At 36.0% G+C, this 24,069-nt stretch overlaps 1 long non-coding RNA gene across 1 annotated transcript in view; it reads right to left on the bottom strand.

Moving 5' to 3' along the window:
* Nucleotides 1-16,222: 16,222 nt before the first annotated feature.
* The window catches only part of LOC145722848 (uncharacterized), a 64,538-nt gene continuing 56,691 nt past the window's right edge, over nucleotides 16,223-24,069 (bottom strand). Inside the window, exons 2-3 of the long non-coding RNA XR_014147421.1 lie at nucleotides 17,976-18,146; nucleotides 16,223-17,090 (exon numbers count right to left, since the gene is read on the bottom strand). This is a non-coding gene — a long non-coding RNA (uncharacterized LOC145722848). The remainder of the gene's footprint in view (nucleotides 17,091-17,975; nucleotides 18,147-24,069) is intronic.

The following is a 24,069-nucleotide window of genomic DNA, read 5'->3' as shown; positions in this document are numbered from 1 at the left end:
TATAAGTTTAAGGTATAGAACATAATGCTTTTAAAGATATATATTATAAAATTATTACAAGAAAAAGTTGAATTAATATCTATCATGTTACATAATTATAGTTTTTTCCTTGTGATGAGAACTTTTAAGATCTGCTCTCTTGGCAACTTTCAAATATACAATGCATTTTTTTTTTAAAGATTTTATTTATTTATTTGAGAGAGAGAGAATGAGAGGGAGGAGGGTCAGAGGGAGAAGCAGACTCCCTGCCGAGCAGGGAGCCCGATGCGGGACTCGATCCCGGGACTCCAGGATCATGACCTGAGCCGAAGGCAGTCGCTTAACCAACTGAGCCACCCAGGCGCCCTACAATGCATTATTGTTAACTATAGTAGTCATGCTCTATGTCAAATGCCCAGAACTTGCTTATCTTATAACTGGAAGTTTATACCTTTTGACGACCTTCACCCATTTCCCCTACCTCCTATGCCTGTCTCTGGCATCCACCCATCTGTTTCTGTTGGTTTATTTATATTCCACACAGAAGTGAGATTATACAGTATGTTAGCTGTCTGACTTAAATTTATGCCAGTACCATACTGTTTTGATTACTCTAGCTTTGTAATATAGTTTGAAGTCAGCTAGTGTTATGCCTTTAGACTTGTTCATCCTCAGAATTGCTTTGTCCACTCAGGGTCTTTTGAAGTTCAAAATGAACTTTAGGATTGCTTTTTCTATTTCTGTAAAAAAATGTCATTGGAATTTTGATAGCAATTGCACTGAATGTATAGATGACTTTAAGTAGCATGGACATTTTACAATATTAATTCTTCTGTTCCATGAACACAGGATATCTTTCCATTTATTTGCATCTTCTTCAATTTCTTTCATGAATATTTTATAGTTTTCAGTGTACAGATCTTTCATCTCCTTGGTTAAATATATTTTTAAGTTTTTGTTTTTGATGCTATTATAAATGATTTTTAAAAATTTCTTTTCCAGGGGTGCCTGGGTGGCACAGTTGGTTAAGCATCCAACTCTTGGTTTTGGCTCAGGTCGTGATCTCAAGGTCATGAGGTCAAGCCCTGCAATGGGCACCATGCTCAGCACAGAGTCTGCTGGGATTCTCTCTTCCTCTCCCTCTAACCCTCCCACTTATTCTCTCTTTCTCTCTAAAATAAATAAATAAATCTTTTTAAAAAATTTCTTCTCCAGATAATTCATTGTTAGTACATAGAAACTCAATTGATTTTTGTATGTTGATTTTGTATCTTACAACTTTACAGAATATGTTGACTAGATCTAACACTATTTTGGTGGAGTCTTTAGGATTTTCTCTGTATAAAATCATTTTATCTGCCAACAGGACAGTTTTACTTCTTCCTTCACAATTCAGGTGACTTTTATTTCTTTTTCTTGCTTGATTGCTCTGACTAGGGCTTCCAATACTGTGTTAAATAGGAGTGGTGATTGTGGGCACCCTTGTTTTGTTCTTGATCTTAGAGAAAAAGCTTTCAACATTTCACCATTGAGTATGATGTTAGCTGTATGAGCTTGTCATTTACAGCCTTTATTATGTTGTTATGTTTCTTCTATACTCAATTTGTTGAGAGGTTTTATCATGAATGGATATTGAATTTTATCAAATGCCTTTTCTGCATCTATTAAGATGATCATATAATTTTTATTTCTTATTCTATTAATGTTATGAATCCCATTTATTGATTTGCATAAGTTGAACCATTCGTACATTCCCATGATGAATCCCACTTGATCATGGTGTCTGATCCTTTTAATATGCTGTTGAATTTGGCTTGCTAGTATTTGGTTGAAAATTTTTGCATCTATATTAATCATGGATATTGGCCTATAGTTATTTGTGGTTTTTTGTTTGTTTTTCTTGTAGTGTCCTTATCTGCCTTTGGCATCAGAAAAATCCTGGCTTCATAAAATGAGTTTGGGAGTGTTCCTTCCTCTTAGATTTTTTGGAAGAGTTTGAGAAGGATTGGCATGAATTCTCCTTCAAATGTTTAATAAGATTCATCCATGAAACCATCTGGTCTTGGGCTTTTCCTTGTTGGGAGATTTTTGATTACTGATTCAATCTCCTTACTCACTTTGGTCTGTTTAGATTTTCTATTTCTTCATGATTCAGTTTTGGTAAGTTGTATTTTTCTAGGAATATATTCATTTCTCCTAAATTGTCCAGTCTATAGACACACAGTTATTCATAGTAGTCTCTCATGATCCTTTGTATTTCTGTTCATTGTTATTTTATTTATTTATTTTCTCATCTAGAACACCTAAAACTCTGTATTAAAAACAAACAAGCAACACTAAAAAGCCTGCCTGGGCTGTCAGTAAGTAATAGAAACAACAGGAGGCCAAAATTTGCAAGAAAGCATGATACCAAAGAGGTAAACCAGTGTTATAATCTGCTTTTGCTTGAGGCATCAGCCAACTCTACAGACCAGAAGCTGTGTTTTAAATTGTCAACTGCAAAGAAGTGATAAGATATAACATCTTCAGCTCTAAGAGGATGGAAGTTCAGACTCATGTCTTGAATTAAAACCCTGGATTCCCAAGAGTATGGAGCAACAGGAGCCTTCATTCACTGTTGAGGGGAGTATAAATTCATACAACCATTTCGGAAAACTGCTTGACATTAACTAAAAAGCTGATCATGTTTATACCCCAAAATGGAGTATCATCTCTCTTAAAAATTTACCCTAGGGAAAATCTTGCTTGTATGAATAATGAAGACATATAAAATAATGTCCATAGCCACATTGTAGTTTAACAGCCCCCCACTTGAAACACACCGAATGTCCACAGTGGTAAAATGGATAAATAAATTGTCCTATATTTAAAGTCCTCATTCTTTTTCCATTAGTGTCAAATAAGCAGATACTGATAGATGTCAGTAGCAATAGCAATCTTCCACTATACAGAAAATCATTACAAACAAATTGGATTTTGTGAAATACATAGAAAAAAAGTAAAAGCAATTGGTTAGGTGTTACCACACTTTTCAAGTGCTTGTAAGGTGCCCAAATTCTTGTTAGTGTTCTGATTCTCTTTTCACATTCATGAAGGGATCCACATGTTGAGAAATGACTCAATGAAGTCTTCTTCCTCCTCATAGTCACTGATTTTCCTTCTACCCCTTGCCATAACACCTCCTTCTAAGTATGACACTTAAGTAAAAGATGAAGACAATTTAAAAACTTGGGAAAATTTTCAAAGGATTATGGACTGTTTGTGATGCAATTTTTCAGCAGGAAATCTCAGACTTTTTGTTGTTGTTGTTTTGTTTTGTGTTTTGTTTTTTTTAATATAAATTCAATTAATTAACATATAATATATTATTGGTTTCAGAGGTACAGGTCTGTGACTCATCAGTCTTATATAATACCCAGCGCTCATTACATCACATGCCCACCTTAATGTCCATCACAAACTTACCCCATCCCCCCACCCCCTCCTCTCCAGCAACCCTCAGTTTCTTTCCTATGATTAAGAGTCTCTTAAGGTTTGTCTCCCTCTCTAGTTTCATCTTCTTTTATTTTTTCCTCTCTTCCCCTATGATCCTCTGTTTTGAGGAAACCTCAAACTTTTTTTAAGTAAATTACAAAGAAAACCATTATTAAGTAAATTTTTCCATGTAAATACATTTATTTATACTTCTGATCTATTCGTATCTCTCCCATAGATGACAATCTCTATAACATCTTTGGATATAAAGTCAAATATTCTTAACTGTGTAATATGCCACCATTTACATAGATATAATCAGGTATTTTTAATTTGTTTTTGTTTGAGTTTTTTTGTTTGTTTGTTTTTTTAATCAACAGAACCCATAGCCTTTCTGCCTGTTCACTACATCTCTTTTTCTTTTTTTAAAAAAGATCTATTTATTTGAGAGACAGAGAGAGAGTGCATGCATCCAAGTGAGGGAAGGGGCGGAGGGAGAGGAGAGAGAATCTCAAGCAGATTCCCCATTGAGCATGCAGCCCAATGCAGAGTTCGATCCCAGGATCCCAAGATCATGACTTGAGCTTAAATCAAGAGTCAGACACTCAACCGACTGAGCCACCCAGGCACCCCCATCTCTTTCTCTATACCTGTTCTTTCTCCTCACAGGGTCTCTAAGTCCTACTTTTCTCCCTAAAGTTATCAATGTCTTCTTGGATTCATTTCCATCTGTAAAGAACTTAGATTTAATAGTCCATCACTTTAAACACACTTGGGTCAAGATATTTGCTTCACTAACTTACATTATAGTACATCTGTGATATTTGCCTGGCAAAATTACAAACCTACATCCATCTGATTATCCTGTAATTCTGAATGCTGCTGAGGAATTCACTCAACTAGGCATATTTGAGCCACTGAAAATAGTTGGCTTCCAACTTTGACTGGGCCCTCAGTGCTGGTCAGCAATAATTTATATTTTCTTAGTGAAGTCTTTCTCAGTTTTCCCTAGTGACAATTTCAGATCTCCCATTCTTCCCCAACCTCTGAGCCCACCACTTCCATTTTACTCATAGCCCCTTGCCCCTTAATAGAAAGGGACTGTAGTAGACATAAGACTAGAATTCTCTCAACTTCTTGCAGTTACAACCACAAATTACCTCTACCTATCTACCTTTTTTACTTCTCTTTGGGAATTTTGCAAGGAAAGTAGCATGATTTCTCTTGTACAAATTGAGCTCCCCTGTGCTCTTGCTCCCAACTTCTCCATCTATTTGGGTAAGTTAATGCAATCAATCACCAATTCTACCACCCACCACTCCTCTTTCTCCAGAGTCTTTGTTGTAATGGATCCCTCTCTTGAGTATAGAAGGATAATCATCTTTTTGAAAATATCCCTTATTTTTCATTCTCACATTCCTCCTCCAGCTAATGTCAACTTTCTTCTCCACTGAGAGCTACATTTCTACATTCTCTGATTCCCCAACTCTCACCTTTATCATCTTTCTTTGGTATTCTACTCAGTCCTCTCAGTATCCTAAACATAAGCATTCTTGGAGTGCTATCTTGGTTCCTTTCTTTCTCTCCACTCCATACTCTTTGCTTATGTGATCTCTTGTTTCAGGGCTTTATTTATTTATTTATTTATTTATTTATTTTAAGATTTAATTTATTTATTTGAGAGAGAGAGCACACAAGGTGGGGGGAGGGTCAGAAGGAGAAGCAGACTCCCTGCTCAGCAGGGAGCCCGATGCGGGGCTCGATCCTGGGACTCCAGGATCATGACCTGAGCCAAAGGCAGTCGCTTAACCAACTGAGCCACCCAGGCACCCCTTCTTTCAGGGCTTTAATAAGCATTTAAATGGAGACTATTCCCAAATCCTCAACCTGTATAAAACCTGTGCATTCTACTTCTAGATCTCTATCTGGGAGACAAAGAACACTTCAGTTCAGTCTCTCCAAAACTTAATATCTGCTTGAGCAAAGCTGATTTTTTGTTCTTTGCCCTCAAGGAATGGTATCACATTCTAACCAATTATCCAAGTGAGAAATTGCTCTTCATCTCTACAACCATTCACTAGTACAAGTGATTGTAATTTCCTGCCAGAATTCTAGATAAAGCCCTTGGCTGGTTTTTAGGCATCTAGTATTGCCCTTCTTCAGATATTCACACTGAAGCCAGAGTGATTCTAAAGAGCACATCTACTCCCATCACTCCCCCAACTGAAACCTCTAAATGTCTCCCCACTGACCTCTGAAATAATCCCAACTCTTTTTCAGTGTTTACAAAGTCCTGAATGATGTGATTCAGGCAGCTTCCTCTCACATTACCTTCTCTTTATAGTCTAGAATCAACTTTTAATTTTTCATTTCTAAGGTGTATAATATACCCCTTTACCTCTGAAGCTTTATAAACTTTTCTTCTGTGTGGAATAAGTTTTCCTCAGTGACCCACAGAAAACTGGCCTTCTCCTCCCAAAGCACATATTGCATTGTAGAATTACCTGTTTTTTTTTTTTTTTGTCGTTGTTGTTTGCTTTGTTTGTTTTGTTTTGTTTTTGCCTGTACCCTCTGATAAAGTTCCTGGGACAGAAGCTGGGCAAAGCTTGTTTAATTCCGTATCCCTAGCACCTACCAGAGTGCTTGTCACATAGCTGGACACTCAATATGCACTTGTAAAACGGAATCTGACCTCTCTGGTTCTTTCTACAACACCATATTCCTGAGTTTAAATGCACATATTAGGTAACAAATAAATGATTATTGAATGGTTGCTTATTGAAAGTTCTTTTTCTAGTCCAACTGATTGAAATAATTTACACTGTTCCTTCTTCCCCTTTCTGTTTCCTCATTTCAGGTTAGGGTCGTAACATTTTTTCTTTAGCCAATTCATACCCTGCCAGAGGTATCATCAGCTTTTCTTTCCTTGTGCCACAAAGAAAAGATATATACCTTGTCATGTCAAAATCTGTGTAATCAAATGTATCTACTGTCTTCTTTTCTGGGATCTTTCTTTTTCAACTGTATTCACTAGTTCATTCAGACTCTTCCTTCCAGTTACTTTGTATGCTTTTGTTAATTTACCTATATCCAAGTTGTACTTGCTAATAATACCTAAACCCAAGTTCTACCCCTGATTTAGATAATTAGAAAACAAAGTACCTGGATCAACCTAAAGAGGAGGAAAGGGACTAGAAAATCTAAAAGTCTGACCTTTTCTTTACAATGTTGTGAATTCTTGAGGACAAAAGCTATGTCTATATATCTTTATGTTATCGGGACCCAAGACTTGTCAAGTCTATACTAGTTGTTAAGTAAATGTTTGTTGAGTGAATATCAGTTTAGTGTCCTTGAATTTAGACCAACTCTGTTCCTAGTCAACTTAACTTCCAAATGAAAGGAAGACCAATTCATTTTTAAAGTCTTCCTAAGTTCCATAATAAAAAATTTTAAAAAAAGTCTTCCTAAGTTCCAAAGTCTAGAATTATATTATTTCAACTCTCTACAATATGACCTATCCTGCTTTACAATTTAATATTTTCTCTTTGTAAAGCACCAATGGAGGAGGAGGGATTGTTCATGAAACAAATGTTGCAGTAAAATGAATCTGTTATAATTTAACCAGAGATTAATTTAACAAACTTTTTTTTTTTTTACCATAATTCAATTTTGCAGGAGGGAGTTAGTGTATTAGAAGATGATGATGGTGATGATGATTTGCACTGGCTTACTGACTATAATGAGCTCATGTGATTTTGTGGTATTTGGAGAACAATTTATTTTAGAGCAGAAAAATGGAATACATATTTAAGAGCAAAAAATGGAATACGAAAGTTTTTATATGCAACATATGTGAGGTATTGAAATCTTCAATAAATATTACAACTTAATTTGGAACAAAGTGTTTCCCCACATACAATATAACAATACAAGGGGTTCTGAATTATGTCCTTTATTTTAGATAGACATTTGTTTTCGAGTCTATTCCAGTAGTAGTGCGATGTAACCATGGGAAGCACCTTCTCTTTTTGGCAGGGAAACAAAATCATCAAGATGTTAGTTTACAATTGTGAGCTTGAAGAAATGGTAGGGACATTCATATTCTGAGCAATCCCCAGGGTAACCATGGATAAATTGAATATACAGACATCCACAGAGTTGCTAGGTGTGTTTGGTGGAAAATGCATCTTCATGTCGTTTCTATGGCAATCATAAATAAATCTAACTACTTTGAAATCAACACAGCAGCTGCCCACACAAACAGATATGTTCAACAAAATCTGGAGAGTTTCAGCGTCCATCAGTAGTTTGGTTCTAGGCAAGCTTGTTTACAATAACAGAGTAAGTTGTTCAGTAACATTCACTTCTTATGTCAACTCCTAAAGCTTCATTTTAGATTTGACTTTGTCCATGTTCAATAAAGATTTTAGAGAGGACTGATGAGGTTAATTTTCCACATAGGAGGACTGGCTCAATATTGTCTCCATTTACCAATGTAAGAACTAGGGGAAAAAAAATGGGTTCTTTAGGAAAAAAAAAAAAAAAGGTAATTTGTTCAGCACTCATTTCATTCAACAACAACAAAACAACTATTTATTATTATTACTCTTGTTATTACCTTGTTAATATAAGCCAAACATTATGTTAATTATTACATTATAACTATTATCTTATGTAGTCCTCACAGCAACCCTATGAATTAGGCGGTATCATTATTCCATCTCATAGAGAAAAGAATAGGCCCAGATCAATTAAGTGATTTATCCAGGTAGTTAGAGGAAAACTAGGATTTGAACACAGCAAGCTTTTACAATTTTTGATTGAGAAAGCCTTTTCCAAGTGGTACATAAAAACTTAATGCTAGAAAAGAGAAGATTGTACATTTGTTTACATAAGACTAAAAAAAAGGTTTGTATAATAAGAAACAAAGTTAGTAAAAGTTTAAAGAAAACAATAAATTGTGAGCAAATATTTGCAGCTCACAATGGAGTTTTATTTCCTTAATATATGGGGTATTTTTAAGTCAATAAGAGAAATATCAGACATTCAATGGAAAATAACTAATAGATATAAATATACTGTACATAAAAAAGAAACACAGCTCCTAAATCTGAAATGATGCAAATATCACTCTTAGAGAAATGCAGATTAAAACTATATCAAAAATTTTTCTCTCCTAACAGATTGGCAAAGACCAAAAAGGAATAATAATGTGGATTGATAAAAGTGTATATGAAAAAGACACTCATATATTTTTGGTGAGAATATGAATAGGTACAAATCATGTGTACAGTAATATGGAAATAACTATCAAAATTACAAATTCATTAACACTTTGACCCAGCAATTCTCCTCTGGGAGTAGCAAACATACACATTTATGCATCAGTTTCTCATTGTAGCAATAGAAAATACCGGATGCAGCCTAAATATCTATCAGTATGGGACTGCTTTGGATGGATTGCTATAAAGGCATACAATGGGATAGTAGATCTAATACTTTGTAACTCTTAGAATCTGTATTCCTGGTGTTGCTTGGGACACCAAGGCTAGGTACTGACATGACCTCATTCTGTTGTCTCCTCATTAATCACCTGATTTCCTGCCCTGCATGGGAAAAGAGCCCCATCTGTAACCCCAGTCCATTTGACCAGGCCTTGATATTCTGTCCATTTCTTTTTCTCAGAAGATGCATCCTCTCTTAAGTTAAAGCCATCTCTGTGGATGTGACAAAAGCATGCACACCAACTCGAAGTGGTGTTCCAGCTGCAACATACCCTAGGCTCAGCGTTTGACAAATAGCACTATGGTGCCTTTTTAGGACACTGGGTACCATAACTCTCCAAATGCTCCATTTTCATCTTTTTTTCCTGGATGCAGTCTTAATCCCTTTATATATTATTGTATAGTACTAGATTTGTTCTTCAAGAGGATTATTTAACCTACATTTAAATGTGCAGAAAATGTTGATTTTATATTCATGTGTTCAACAAACATTTATTGCATGCTTGAATAGAGCATATATAAAGCATGGTGCTGAATTGGGGAATACAAAGAAGGGTAATATATGGGTTACTATTTCCATGACCTAACAGTCCAACAAAAAGCAGGGATAGCACAACATGCACTATAATTGAAGTGTTCCAAGATGGTGGAAAAGGGGGCCTAATCTAACTTAGCAGATGGGAGGTGGGGCACCAAAGGCTTCAGAGAACAAGAGAAAGTTGAACAGGGATTGGGAGCAGAAAGGTAAATGGATAAGAGAGAGATTAGAGTAGACTTTCTAAGATATTTTCATATAAATTACTTAACAGAATGTTTAATGGTCTGAGAGATTTCTTGTTGCTTAAAGTGCACTAGCTGGTGACAAATAGTAAATGTTATCTGTTTAGTTATTTTAGTCTTTAAGAGCATTCACATTGGAGCAAAATGAAACCTTTGTTCTTTTTAGAGCATAATACAGTGTTTGTTGATACTGCATTTCTGTGTGTTTTTTTTTTTTTTAACTGATGACAACCATGAATAGTTCTCTCGCTGAAACTGCATTATCAATTTTAGGTAGACAGAAATGTAATTACTGAAGATGGATTTTAGCCAGGCCACCTGAATTAATAACCAGCCTAAATCTTCTTGCTCTGGGAGAGAGTGGAACAAAACTGTTTATTGACCACAAATGGTCATGACCTCTGCTATCTTCCACACTCAAAATACCACAGGAGGAAGTCATCTAAAACACCATGACATTTAAACCAAGTGAGAAATTCGTGTAGACAATTTATGAGGACAAGCTAACACATCTACTAACTTGCACCACTATTTTTTAGATACCAGGATTAAAATATGCCTATTTAATATTTCCAGAAAAATACTATTTTTTTCCTTGTTATATTAACTACTACCTTTAATCCATTTTGCCCCACATGAAAATGTACCTCCTTTCAGTTTTTATGATTTTTTTTTTAATGCCAGGTGAACATAAAAGAGAAAATGCCCAAATTCTCACTTTGCAGTCATGTATAGTGGCTATTCATACTTGGCTGAAGAAATGCATTCTCACTAGGAATATTCAGCCAATGGTCTATTCATAGCTTTGGTTATATTTGCTATTGCTAGAGCCCAAAATGACTAAGATGAATATCCTCTATCCTCTAGCATTTAACTCTACTTTGATTGGAACAATAGAAATACAATTAAAAGTAATGCAAATAATAAAGTAATTTTTTGGTTCAGTTCACCAAATCATTACAAGAACAAAGAGTTCCTGGTCTTGGGGAAGTAGAAACAAGGAGTTTAAATGCCATCAGGACTCTTTCTTGGTCTGTCATTTCTATTTTCCTTTGCGTTTCAGCTTTGTCATTCAGCCTGGCACCTCCATGTGACTGAGACATGGTCCATGGTAGGAAAAAACTACCTCTCAGTTTCATTTAGAAATATCCCAAGAAAGGGCATTGATAAGCCCAAGTTGGCTCATAACTATCCAAACATTAGGTCAGAAAACTAGGTCTGGAACAGACAGGGAAAAATAATTTCCAAACAGAAGGAGATGCTGTTGCCATGAGAAGCAAGAGTACTGAGCAGACAAAACTGTCAACAGTCTCTATGAGTTAGACTTATTACACATCAAGATTGCATTTGTTCAAACTGTAAAAATATTTCTCTGGGATTATTTTTTTTCATTTTCATACACAAAAAAGCACTAAGGTTGTGGAGTTGCTTGCAGACAGATGTATCACTAAGGGCAAAATCTGTTGATTTGCTGTTTATTGAGGGATATTAACTCCTCCGCAAAGTATAATGGTGCATGTTAGTGTAAACACCAAGAAATTTTAGAAAACCATAAATTGTTTTCACATTTTTAGTCTCTGGTAGTTATTATCTATGAAAGCAAACAAACCTGAAAATATACAGGAAAGAATAAAATCATTGGAGAAAAGAGTGATTTTAAAACAAAACCCACTATGATGAGTCATTCTTTACCAAATTCCTTTCTAAAAAAAAAAAAATGTCTTACAAACAAGTAAGTCAATGCTTTGTTTGCTGGGAAAAATCAATTCACCATCCATTTATTTATAATTGAGTAAGTATTTGTTGCATAATCAGAGATATAATCTTAAAACGTAGAAATTTTTGCCAAAAGGGCATTTGGAGAAATATGGGCAATTGCAGTTCAAAGAACAATGAAACATACCTCCAGCTAGAAGGATCGAGGAAGGCTTTGATAGATGAAGAATATCACAATATGCTTAGTCCATGGTAATTCTTACTGTTATAAGTCTTCTTTTTATATTTTATCTGTAGGAATTGCCCACCAAAGTAAAGGCAGAGCTGTGAGCATCATTTGGGCATCCCAGTCATCTTTGACAGTCCCATTGTTCATATTTCTTTTTCTCTAACTTTTGTTCTTAAAGAATTCTCATTGGTGATGAGGAGTAAAGGGGGAATATTTTTTGATATATTGAATTATTTTCACTTGGTGGATTTTATTTTTTTATTTTTTTTAAGATTTATGTATTTATTTTAGAGAAAGAGAGAGAGCATGCCTGAGTTGCGGGAGGAGCAGAGGGAGAGGGAGAGAGAATCTTGAGCAGACTCCCCACTGATCGCAGAGCCTGATTCAGAACTCGATCACAGGACCCAGAGATTATGACTTGAGCCAAAACCAAGAGTCAGATGCTTAACTGACTGAGCCACCCAGGTGCCCCTTCACTTGATGGATTTAAAAAAAAAAAAATCAGGTCTGGGGCGCCTGGGTGGCTCAGTCGTTAAGCGTCTGCCTTCGGCTCAGGTCATGATCCCAGGGTCCTGGGATCGAGCCCCACATCGGGCTCCCTGCTCAGCTGGAAGCCTGCTTCTCCCTCTCCCACTACCCCTGCTTGTGTTCCTGATCTCGCTATCTCTCTCTCTGTCAAATAAATAAATAAAATCTTTAAAAAAAATCAGGTTCAATGCACACGAGCACACATAAAGCTATAAATATGCATTATCATTCATTCGTGAAGTAATTATTGAGGAAGTACTATAGTCATTCATTTATTCATTCAACAAATATTCAATGAGGAAATGAGGATACACTGGTAAACAAGAGAAAGGTCCTGATCTCATGGAGATTACAGTCTTGTCGGGGAGACTGGCATTTATAATCTTGTAGGCATGATAAACAGTAAGCAAATGCAATACAATAAATAAATTTAATTTGAGATAGTTAAAAGTCCTTTGAAGAAAATAAAAGCAGCCTAAGGATAAAGAGTACCAGAAAAGGGATAGACTCTAGGATGGAGCATACGGACAGAAGAGTCTTAAGGATGAAACAGAAAAAAAGAAAAACACTCTGCATGTGCAGTATACCATCAGAAGGCACTATACTAGTTGCTAAAATTTATAAAAATACATGTTTGGCATGGTCTTTACTTTAGCAACCAGAAGTTTTCAACTTAATTGGAAAAACAGGGCATATGCATAATAAGTTAATCATATAGAATAGTATACACAGGTTGGATCTGGGTATGAATTATCTGAGTGCATGCAATCATGCAATTCTAAAACTGGGAAACACCACTCATTATTTCATGAACATATTTGATTATGAGTGGGTGAATATGAAATTAGTACCCAAGCAAATATTCCTTCCGGTTAAACCCATCATCATTTTCTGTGCCAGTGGGTCTCTTCCTATGTTGTTGAAGCTATACTCATGCAAACAGTTCTTTCCCCGTGAATCCCTACCTCAGGAATCACTCAAGTGTCAAGAGCTAGAAAAGCAGAGCTCCGTCTTACCACCTACTCTGCACATACCCCTCATATTACTAGGGCCTTATATTTGCTAAATTTTCCCCAAATATTATTTTCTCCATCTTCACAACCTTTCTTAGCAACTTCTCTTATGACCTGTTATAAAGACATACAATATCCTTCTTATTGTTCTTGCATCCTTTCCTGCCCTATCCCATCATTTCTTTAGTAGGTAGCCAACATGAGCTGAAAAAGCTGAAATCTAATCATACCTACAGCCTTCCGTGACTTCCCTTTGCCCTTTGTATTGAGACCAAATTCTTTATCATAGTCAACAATCCCCTTGGTCTGACCCCTTTTGCACCTATGACATTCTCCTCGTGCTGCTTTCATGCCAGCCACATTGGGTTCCTTTCAGGTCCTAGAATATCTAATGCTACCTTTTGCCACCAGACTTTGCCAGGCAGTGCTCTCCAGATTGTTTTTGACGCATCTCTGCTGACCCTGTCTACTACATCTTGCATTCCTCTAATACCTGCTCATCTTGTACATCTCAGGTTGTTTCTTTTCCTCACGAAAATCTTCCTTGACTGCCCCCCGCCAAGAGTTGCTGTGTACCTTTCGCCTAAGCTGTTGTTATGCTTAAGTTTTATCTTTGTTTCTTGTGGCTATTTTATTAATATCTAACTTATATTCTAAGGTCTAATTAGGATAGGGGCTATGTTTGTTTTGTTAACCTAGCAAGCAGAGTGTTTCTTATAGACTGTTTGTTGAATGATTGAAAGTGTCATTTTCTTTAAAGCTCTGTTCAACTTTGCCATTTCCTGTATTGTAAGGGCATAGTATTGAAGGCAAAAAATAATAAACTTTTCAAAACAATTGGGACACTGAATTAATATGATTAAGAGAGCTAGATTTACCTGAAATGGGAAAATGATAGCCTTTCAGTACTGTGATTCTCTAATGAAGAAGGCTTTTTATTTCCTCCAGTGTCTTTTCATTTACTTTGAAGAAAATAAGATGTCAAACCACTACAACAAGTTGTATGTTACTTCAAACACATGATTTTCTACTTGCTAGAATGAACCCAAATAAACATTTCTGAATGACTAGACTCAAATAATCGTACCGTTTTTTCATTTTCCTGTAGAAACAAACGATGCATAATTTATTGCCAAAAATGTGGCACTTATCTTTAAACCTCTCAGAATCTGGAAATAATTCTAGAAGTGCTATATATTTATATGATTCAGACAAGTAGAATGGATTCCAGTGATTCCAGCTAATTCCAGCTCCAAAATTCATGTTCACAAGCTGCTGCTCCTTCCCCATTTTATTTACACTCATTCTATGTATGACCTCAAGGACTTGACAAAAGCCCTTCTTACAAGGACCCAAGTGCATATAAATTCTACTTCTCCTAATCTCCATGTAGATCAACTAACCCACTGTAACTTGAACAATGTAAAATCAATGAAATTGGTTTTCTAGTTATACCTTCGAAGAACTCATTAGCTCCACAAAATGGAGATTTTGGTAATTCTCTGACTGCAATAATTGCTGGAGATTTTTTAAAAAGATATCCTAAAGTACACAAACATACAAAAAGTTTTTCCTGGTTAGTCCCACATATGTGGTAGCATGGATCCCATCATTTGATGGGAGCAGTGTCAGTGTCAAACTGTGAGAACATATGGGATGGAAAATGTCATCTACCTTTGGAAAATACACACTCTGCCCTTTGTCCACACATTTTACACCCCTCCTATAGGCAAAAAATAAAAATAAAAAAGAACAGTTATCTCTCTCTCTCTCAAGAATCTCAAAGTCTCATCCCATAATTGCATCAACTAAAAGTTGAATGTGTCATTATATAAATCAGGATTTGTTGCAGATGGTAATTCTCAGGCACAGCTCCTTGGATTGCATTCTTAATCTGAAAATCTATAACCCAATGAGACACGTTATTTACTCTTCAAACACCCTTTTTACAATGGTATGAAATCACGAATAACTGCTTTACTCATGTCCATTCCAAAAACAGAAAAAATGATATGCGCACAGCAGACATTGGGCATTGCAGTTCTGAAATCTAGCTGGTAATATGTTGCCACCTTCTTGAAAATGGCTCAGTCCTACTACCTAAGGATTGTTCTCCATGTTCAGCTCTGCACTCGGTTCTTGTTGCCATCCTGAGTCATCCTTCCTCCTCCATGCAAAGTAGGTCTTCTCTGTAGCTGAGTTTTTCACAGTGCTTCATTCCAACGGAAATTTTGTATTCTCTCTGTACCATCCAGATTGGAATACTTATTTTAAAATCTGTTTCTTTTCTATCAATTTATAATTGTCTCCATTAGAAAAAAGTCACACCTACAAATCTCTTCTATATCTTAGTCTCCCTGTGAAATTGCTGTCTAACAACATGCTTAGGATTCTTAAAAATCTCGTTATTAAATAGAATCTATAAGACATATTGCGGCTTCTTAGAGGGGCTTTTAAACGTCTGGAAGTCTCTGTGAGGTATTGCCTTAGCAATTTCTGATAACAGAGAATTTTATAGTCTGGGCTTGATCTTTCTCTGAAAATAATTCTTAATTTGAGGATGATTGTCATATAGAGTGGCTGAGAATGAGAAACAGTTTCACTTTTGAACTCAAAAGCTTCCAGTCTCTTTATATTAACAGTTTATTATTTAGTTCATCTCTCTTGCGCTTTAATCATAAGTAGCAAAATGAAGCCAGATGTCACCATATTCTTCTGCCTGGAATTCTCCTTAGCTAGATTACTGAATTAGTTATTTTCCTTCTTTCCATTTTACTGCCCAAACAGTGTTGCTAAACTTTCTACCTGCACAGAATAAGGCTGTCTTCTCTGCTGGTACTGACATTTCTCTTTTTTTTCCTTTCCTATCCCACCCCAGCCTCCTCAAATCTCCTTAGGGCTCCATTGACACATTCCTAGAAGGCCTGTAGGCTTTTCTTTAACATCTCCTCAAAGTCTGCCCAGCTTCCACAAACCTCTTGATCTCAAAGACAAGACTACGAGGTTTCTTTTTTCTTTTTTATCCTGATGCTTTCATTTGTTCATATCAAATTTGTTTTATTTTTTTAGGTCTATTTCCATAACTTACCAGTCTTCATGTAGACTAAAATCATATTCAAGTTCAGTATTTTCTTATTTATTTATTTATTTTTTATTATGTTACGTTAGTCACATCATTAGTTTTTGATGTAGTGTTCAAAGAAATTTCAAGATTTTCAAATCAGGCTATTCTTCTCTAGACCAAAGCATCAACTCTTTCTTGGCTAAACACCTGTGTTTCAGGTTGGACTCATTATTCCCCCTACCTTAAAATCACTGCTTAAATGTTATTGCTTCTCAGAAATAAGGTTTTCTAGATAATACCAAACTAGATTGGTCTTATCAGGGGTACTGTGCTTTCAATAACTCTATCAGAAAGTGTATCTTGAGGTTTTACTATATGCTAAGGAATTTGTTTTACTTGCTGGAGATAAATAGGTAAATAAAACAAATGTATTAGACATGAACCATAATCTGCTGATCTAGGAGGGCAAAGCATACCATACACTTTTAAAAAGTTTGTTAAAATTTATTTATCAATTCACTAAAAGTAACACTAATAAGCTAATTACATGTTAATATAAATAATGCAGTTTATGAAAAATAACTGTTCTTCTAAACAAAAAAAATAGGGAAAACAGTGGCTATGTTAGTCTATTCAGGCTGCTGTAATAGAATACCATCCCAACAGTCACCAAAGTCTTAACATATCCCAGTGTCAATTCGAAAGTCTAAGTCCAAAGTCTCCTCTAGCTATCATCTAAATTAGATACAGGTGAGACTTGAGGGATGATTCATCCTGAGGCAAATTCCTCTCCAAATGTGAGCCTGTAAAACCAAACAAGTTATGTGCTTCCAAAATACAATGGTAGGACAAGCATGGCTCAGACATTTCCATTCTAAAAGGGAAAAATAGGAAAGAAAGGAGTGACAGGTCCCAGCTAAGACTAAAAACTTAACAGGGCAAATTCCTTTAGACCTTAAAAGGCTTGAGAATAGTCCTCTTTGGCTCCATGTTCTGTCTTCCAGGCCATTGGGGTAGCAATATCACCTCACAGGCTCAGAGGGATGTCCGTGTAGTGGCCCTAGGCCTGGGTCCTGTCCCAGAGGTGGTTCCACAGGACCCAGGCCATGCCAAAGCTCTTTGAGGCAGCCCCATCCCTGAGGAACTGGGAGGGGGCATTCTGGCCCACCTGAACTGGGGAGGTAACACCACCCTTTGAGATTGCTCTGTGCCCTGGGTCCTTGCATTCTGCATGCCTGCAGAAATGGCACTGTAGAGAGAAGAGCTCCTGGCTTCTACTGAGATTACTGAGCCATAGTAGTCTCCTTATCAAATAGTCACTTGGCCACATAGTTAGTATTCTCATTTTTTTGGTCCTAGGGATAAACTAAGAATTTTCTAAATCTTTAAGTTCCAATTCCTTTTCGCTTAACAACTCTGTCTTTAAATCATTTTCCTCTTCTTACATTTTACTAGAGGCAATCAGGAGGAGCCAAGGCATACTTCAATATTTTGTTTAGGAATAGCTTTAGCTAAAGAATCAATGTCATCACTTGTAAGTTCTACCTTCTACAAACTACTGGAACACAACATAATTCAACCAAGCTCTTGCTACTTTCTAAGAAGGATTGCCTCTCCTCCAGTTTTCTCCTCTTCTCTTTCTCTTCTACAGTTCTCCTCTTTTTATTCTGAGCCCTAACTAAAATCACCTTTAAGATTCTGTTCATGGCAATCTAAGCTTTTCCAGCATGCACCTCAGAGCTCTTCCAGCCTCCAATTCCATTACCCAGTTCCGTAGCTGCTTCCACATGTTTAAGTATTTGTTATAGCAGCGATCCACTTCTCAGTACCAATTTTCCTCTCAGTTCATTCAGCTTGCTCTAAAACAAAAACAAGAACAAAACCTTAGATTGGGTAGCTCAAACAACAAACACTTATTTCTCACAGTTACAGAGGTTGGGAAGTACAAAATGAAGACACTGGCAGATCCAGTGTCTGGTGAGGGCCTGCTTCCTGATTCATAGATACCTGTCTTCTCACTGTAACTTCACTTGGCAAAAGGGTGAGTGGATCCCTCTGGAGTCTCTTTTGTAAGGACTCCCATCCCATTCATGAGGGTTCCACCTTCATAATCACATCCTAAAGACCCCACCTCCAAATACCATCACATTGGGGATTTGAGGTGGACCCAAACATTCTATAGGAGTGGGTTGTTTTTTATATATATATTTAAAAAAATAAATCCTTTATTTTAACACAGTTTTAGACTTACAGAAAAATTGAAGAGACAATATAGAGAGTGTCAATATACTCTGCATTCAATTCACCTATTATTAATATTACATCTGTATGGTACTTTTTTATAATTAATTGCACCAGTATTGATACATGATTACTAACCCAAGTTGACATTTTATTCAGATTTCCTTTCTTTACTTAATGTTTTTTTTCTGTCTCAGGATCTCATTCAGAATACCACATTACATCTAGTTGTCACATCTTTTCAGGCTCCTTTAGACTTGTGTGATAGTTTCTGAGACTTCCTTTGTTTTGATGACCTTGACAGTTTTGAGGAATACTGGTTAGGTATTTTATTCTTTAATTTGTATATTTCAGATGCTTTTCTCATGATTAGAGTTATGCATTTTGGGAAGGAAGACCGCAGAGGCAAAGTGCCATTTTATCACATCATATCAAAGTGCATTCTATCAACATGCCATCACAATTCATATTAATCCTCATCACCTGGCTGAGGTAGTGTTTGTCAGGTTTCTCCACTGTAATATAACTCTCCTTCCCCTCTTCCCTACTGCAGGAGTAAGAACTTACGGAGTGGGAAATTATGCTCAACTTAAATAAGGGTAGAGTATCTAGATAAATTATTTGATTTTTTTTTACATGGGACATTTGTGTGTTCTCTCACACTTATTTATTATGTAATAATTTATTTCTATCAATATAGACTCATGAATATTTGTTTATGCATTGGTTATAATCCAATACTACTTAATTTTTTGATATTGTGCAAATGTTTCAGCTTTAGCTATTGGAGATTCTTTCAGTTGGATCCTGTGTGACTTTGACATATTCCTTATTTTTTAGCACTTTATCACTTTTTGGAACCAGGGTGCTCCAGGATCATTTTGTGTATTTTTTGCCCCAGTTCTAGAATCATCCATTTCCACAATAAGCTTTGGTTCCTTCTGTTGGAGAATGGTATTAGAAACTAGTATGCTTGTTGCCTTGATTGTTTCCAGGCTTTCTCAGTTAACATAGCAAAGAATTATATGTGTGTATACTAACCTGTGTATATATACACATAACCATAAAAGTTTCTATATGTAACCATCTATATTGATATATTAAGCTAAAAATGTCTTCATACTGATGGCTCCAACTAATCCATTATTACATGGATCATTCTAGCCTCCTTGCTTTACATTTTTGCATATTTATTTAATGTCTGGTATAATCAAAGAAAGCTGGATTCTCAAACCTGTTCTGCATTCGACTCACTGAGAGATCGCATACCATGAAACCTTGAAAAAACTATCCTTGTGTGAAGGAATGAGAGTAAAAATGATAAATACCATGTTATTATTATGATGAAGAGCTTTTGAATCCTGAGAGGATTTTGTGAACCCTCAGGGGTCTCCAGACCACACTTTTCAGGTTTGCTGCCTTATACTCTCCATGCTTTTGTCACTCAATGCAAGATTGGCCCAAATCTTGCCTTATTTTCTTGTTTTTGCAAGAAAAAAATACAAAGTTGCCTTTAAAAAGGATAGATCTGGACTTGGGATATTTGCTACCAATAAAATGGGATGTATTTGTTACATATTTGAATCACCATGATTTTGCTTACCTTTAATCCAGCTTTTCTATTGCTAAAATGTAGAGAAATCAGCAAAAAATTTTTGGAAATAGTTGTTTGATATAGAATATTTGAATTTGCCTAAAAATTTATTCACTTGACTTTAGCACTTGACTTCACAGATTTTCATAATGGAATTTACTCAGAAAATGAAAACACTTGATTTTTAAAATGTCATTCTCAGGGGTGCCTGGATGGCTCAGTTGGTTGAGCATCTGACTCTTGATTTCAGCTCAGCTCATGATCTCAGGGTCGTAGGATTCAGCCCTGTGACAGGCTCCATGCTAACCGTGGAGTCTGCTTGGGATCCTTTCCCTCTGCCTCTCCTTCTGCATGCTCTCTCTCTTTCTCCAATAAATACATAAAATAAGTCTTTAAAAATAAATAAATAAAATAAATGTCATTCTCAGAAATGCTTTTTAGGCAGATTATTGCTTTGTAGGATCTTTTTCTTCCCATCAACAGAAAAAGAGGTATGTAGAGTGTTTTCAGTCTGATCATATTTTAATGGTGCCAGATACTTTATCTATCTTTATGTTCCCCAAAATTGTGGGGAAGATGATCTTGGCATTTATAGAATTTAAGCTTAGTGGTACCAATTCAGCAGGTCAATTAAAATTTTGTCCATTTTCCTCACTTTTACAAACTGATTATAACAATGACATTTACAAAGAGAAGCTGTGTCATTAATCACCAAAGTGCATCATAATTCTATGTGCATTTTGTAGAATTTAGACAGGCTGGACTTTAAGATTGAAACATTTGGAGACCTTCACATATTTTACAAAAGTCAGTTGTCTATATTAGGGATAAAATAGCATTTAATAATTGTGAGGTATAAAATACATAGCCAGAGAAAGTAATTTCCAGTTCTTAGATCTACATTGTATATGTTCTTAAGAGCTTGTTTTACAATATATGAAAACATAGCATAAAGCTTTAGTTATCAAAACAGTTTAGAACCAATACATTAGAAGTATTTTACATAAGATTGATGAAACTTCAGCTGTTCATATAAACATATGGATAAAGATAAGGTGGCAGCTAAGCCATGTGTAAGCCTCCTTTTGATGCTGTCAATGTTGATAAGAAGATCAGAATCTATAGACACAAGATCAATATCTCATGAGAAGGTAGAGAACTGAGATCTCCCTGAAAAAATATGTATTTTTTATATATGCTCCCTGAAAAAATATATATTTTTATATATAAAATATATATATATAGCCCAGAAGAAAGATTATTACAGTCAGACTTGGAGGATTTGTGTTCCAATTCTTGTTCTATTATTAACTGGTAAATCATTCACATGGCAAATTTTAGCATCTTTCAGGATTAGAGCTTTTGTTGCTATGTTTTGGTTTACTAAAAGGAGGATATTAGAACACAAGGCATCTAAAACCTACTTAGCTCTATAATTTTATAAGTGAAAGAAAAATAGAAAAAATTAGGCAAAAATAAATTGTCCCAGGAACTTTCTTTACCTTAGCTTTTGAGTATTGACAGCCTTTGAGCAAAGATGAAACAAAGCCAAGGGGTGCTTGAAAGGTCAACTAGGCTTTACTCAACTGGGTGAAGTTGTGAAAAGACCTCTCATGGGCATGATGAAAAGTTATTGGCAAAATTTTTTTAAAAAGGGGCTTTTGATGTGAACTGGCTTGATTCTTAAAGCAGCATTGATATAAAGTTGCCTGAGAAAGATGATTGGTTCAGAGATCAATGGTGACAAACTGGTGTCTGTCCAATGTATATTGTTTATTTATCAGTTGATTAATTGAGTCAACAAATTACTGGAGCTTATTGTTTTTAGCGCTTTTTTAACACGAAGCTTAATTTATATACTTAAACATCTCAAAAATCTAAAAAGAAAACTTTAAATACAATTATTCTTTAATACATATATTACCCGGGCTAATCTTTCTAATCTTTACTAACAATGACCAATCATCATTGAGACACACATTTTTTTTTCTCATTTTAACATCTTTGAAATCAAAATGAGCCAAACAATACATGATGTCTTAATATTGTGTCATCATTTATTTGGTGGTATTTCTTCTTTCCTTCTTGGTGTTACATAAAATAATGATCATCTTAAAATCAATGGCATCTTAGATTAGATGAAGTACAGCATATACATCTTTGGTGTTGGGGTTAACGCAGAGCATGAAATCAGCCGTAATCCCTGGCTTGCTAAAATGTCACACAGCAGCCGCTGGGGGCAAGGGAAGGTTTCAGTTTCGGAGAAGGGCGTGGACCTTTGGAATGCCGAGGCATGTGTGAGCACTCTGCCATAGGAATGCTGCGGGGAGTTGCCTTCCCCAAGCTTTCCTAGCGCAAACAGCCGCCTGGGATCTAAGAGATGTCTGCATTGTCCCTTAGGCTATGTTTAGCAGAACTCATAGAACATGCAGATTAGCACATCGTATCTTTCCCATAAACAGATCCTCCTCCTTCCAGTATGACCCCTTGTCACACATCACGTGCTTGAGAAACAGTGATAAGGATTTGTGATTATCCTGAAGGACCAATAAAGTTGGGAGTAAAGAAGAGCAAAGGGTCTTGTCTCTGAGCATTGACCCCCTTGCCTTCTCCTCTCTTTCACAGCAAAATCTTTCATCCGTGGGTACAGGGATTGCTGGCCATTCCCAGCACTTTGGAATTCATTTTTTAAAAAGTTAAAAACAATCTGTAAAATACATAGTAAATTCTCATTCTCATTCAGATATTAATTATGAGAAATCTGGCTGGTAGTTTCAGATCTGTGAAACCTTGATCTTATGCTTCCGTCCCTCACTATCCAATGGCAAATAGTGATGCTAGTGATTTCTAGGGATTCCAGAAAGGGACAAGTACCTCCATGATTCAGCTTGGGTCACTAGGTCCTTCTCAGAATTTAATGCTCAATGCTCTACCAAATGAGGTCTGAGAACCATTGTAACTGGAAAGCTGTTGTTAATATATATAATAATTATAATGATTATAATAATAGAAATTAGTACTTTGTGAAGACCTAGTATACTGGTCATTAAGCTAGGCACAACCATTGAGATGTTTTTTTTAATTTTATATTGCACAATAACTGTAAAAAATAAATATTATTATTATTATTTTTTAAAGATTTATTTATTTATTTATTTGACAGAGAGAGAGAGAGAGCGAGAGCAGGAACACAAGCAGGGGGAGTGGGAGAGCGAGAAGCAGGCTTCCTGCCGAGCAGGGAGCCCGAGGTGGGACTCGATCCCAGGACCCTGGGATCATGACCTGAGCCGAAGGCAGACGCTTAACGACTGAGCCACCCAGGTGCCCAAAAATAAATATTATTGATACCCTTACTTTATAAATGAATATATTAAGGTATAAGTTGTTTAAGTAACTTAAAGTCTCAGAGTAAAATCAGGGCTCTGTCCCTCGATGTGTGATGCTTCCCCCAAAAAACATACAAGCGAAACAGATACAAGCAATAAACTAATGTGGAACCAAGAGAAAATAATTAACTATTAGACTGTTTTCTCTATGAGGGCATTTCTAACATAAATTATTCAATCAATAATGGCTTTTGATTTAAAAAATAAACTTAGCCAAGTGTGGGGATTAAGATCAGATCCAAGTGACACGGTAGGGTTACCCACTTCCAGAAATCTGAGGGGGAAATTAATGGAAATAAATCTGTAATCAATGAAGAAGACATGTGCCTTAGGACTGCTGAGAAAAATGTCCCAACTCTGAATGCTTTACTAGATAAAGTAGACAAAGGGCAAGGAGCCACCAATAAAGCTCATTACCTTAAATATGTCCTTTAAAAGCCCTTTGATTTCAGATCTTTCAGTGATGTAAGAGAAGGAATTTTCACTGAGATGGCATGAAATTGAAGGGAAGGAACTTAAAATAGACCACTAGTTCCTCCTGGCAGAATGTCAAACAAAAAT

This window comes from Leptonychotes weddellii, chromosome 8 (genome assembly GCF_054177405.1).
Source record: "Leptonychotes weddellii isolate Sample4059 chromosome 8, ASM5417740v2, whole genome shotgun sequence".
Taxonomy (NCBI): Eukaryota; Metazoa; Chordata; class Mammalia; order Carnivora; family Phocidae; genus Leptonychotes; species Leptonychotes weddellii.
The sequence above is the reverse complement of the archived record's forward strand: the minus strand, read 5'-3'. Positions and strand labels throughout refer to the sequence as shown.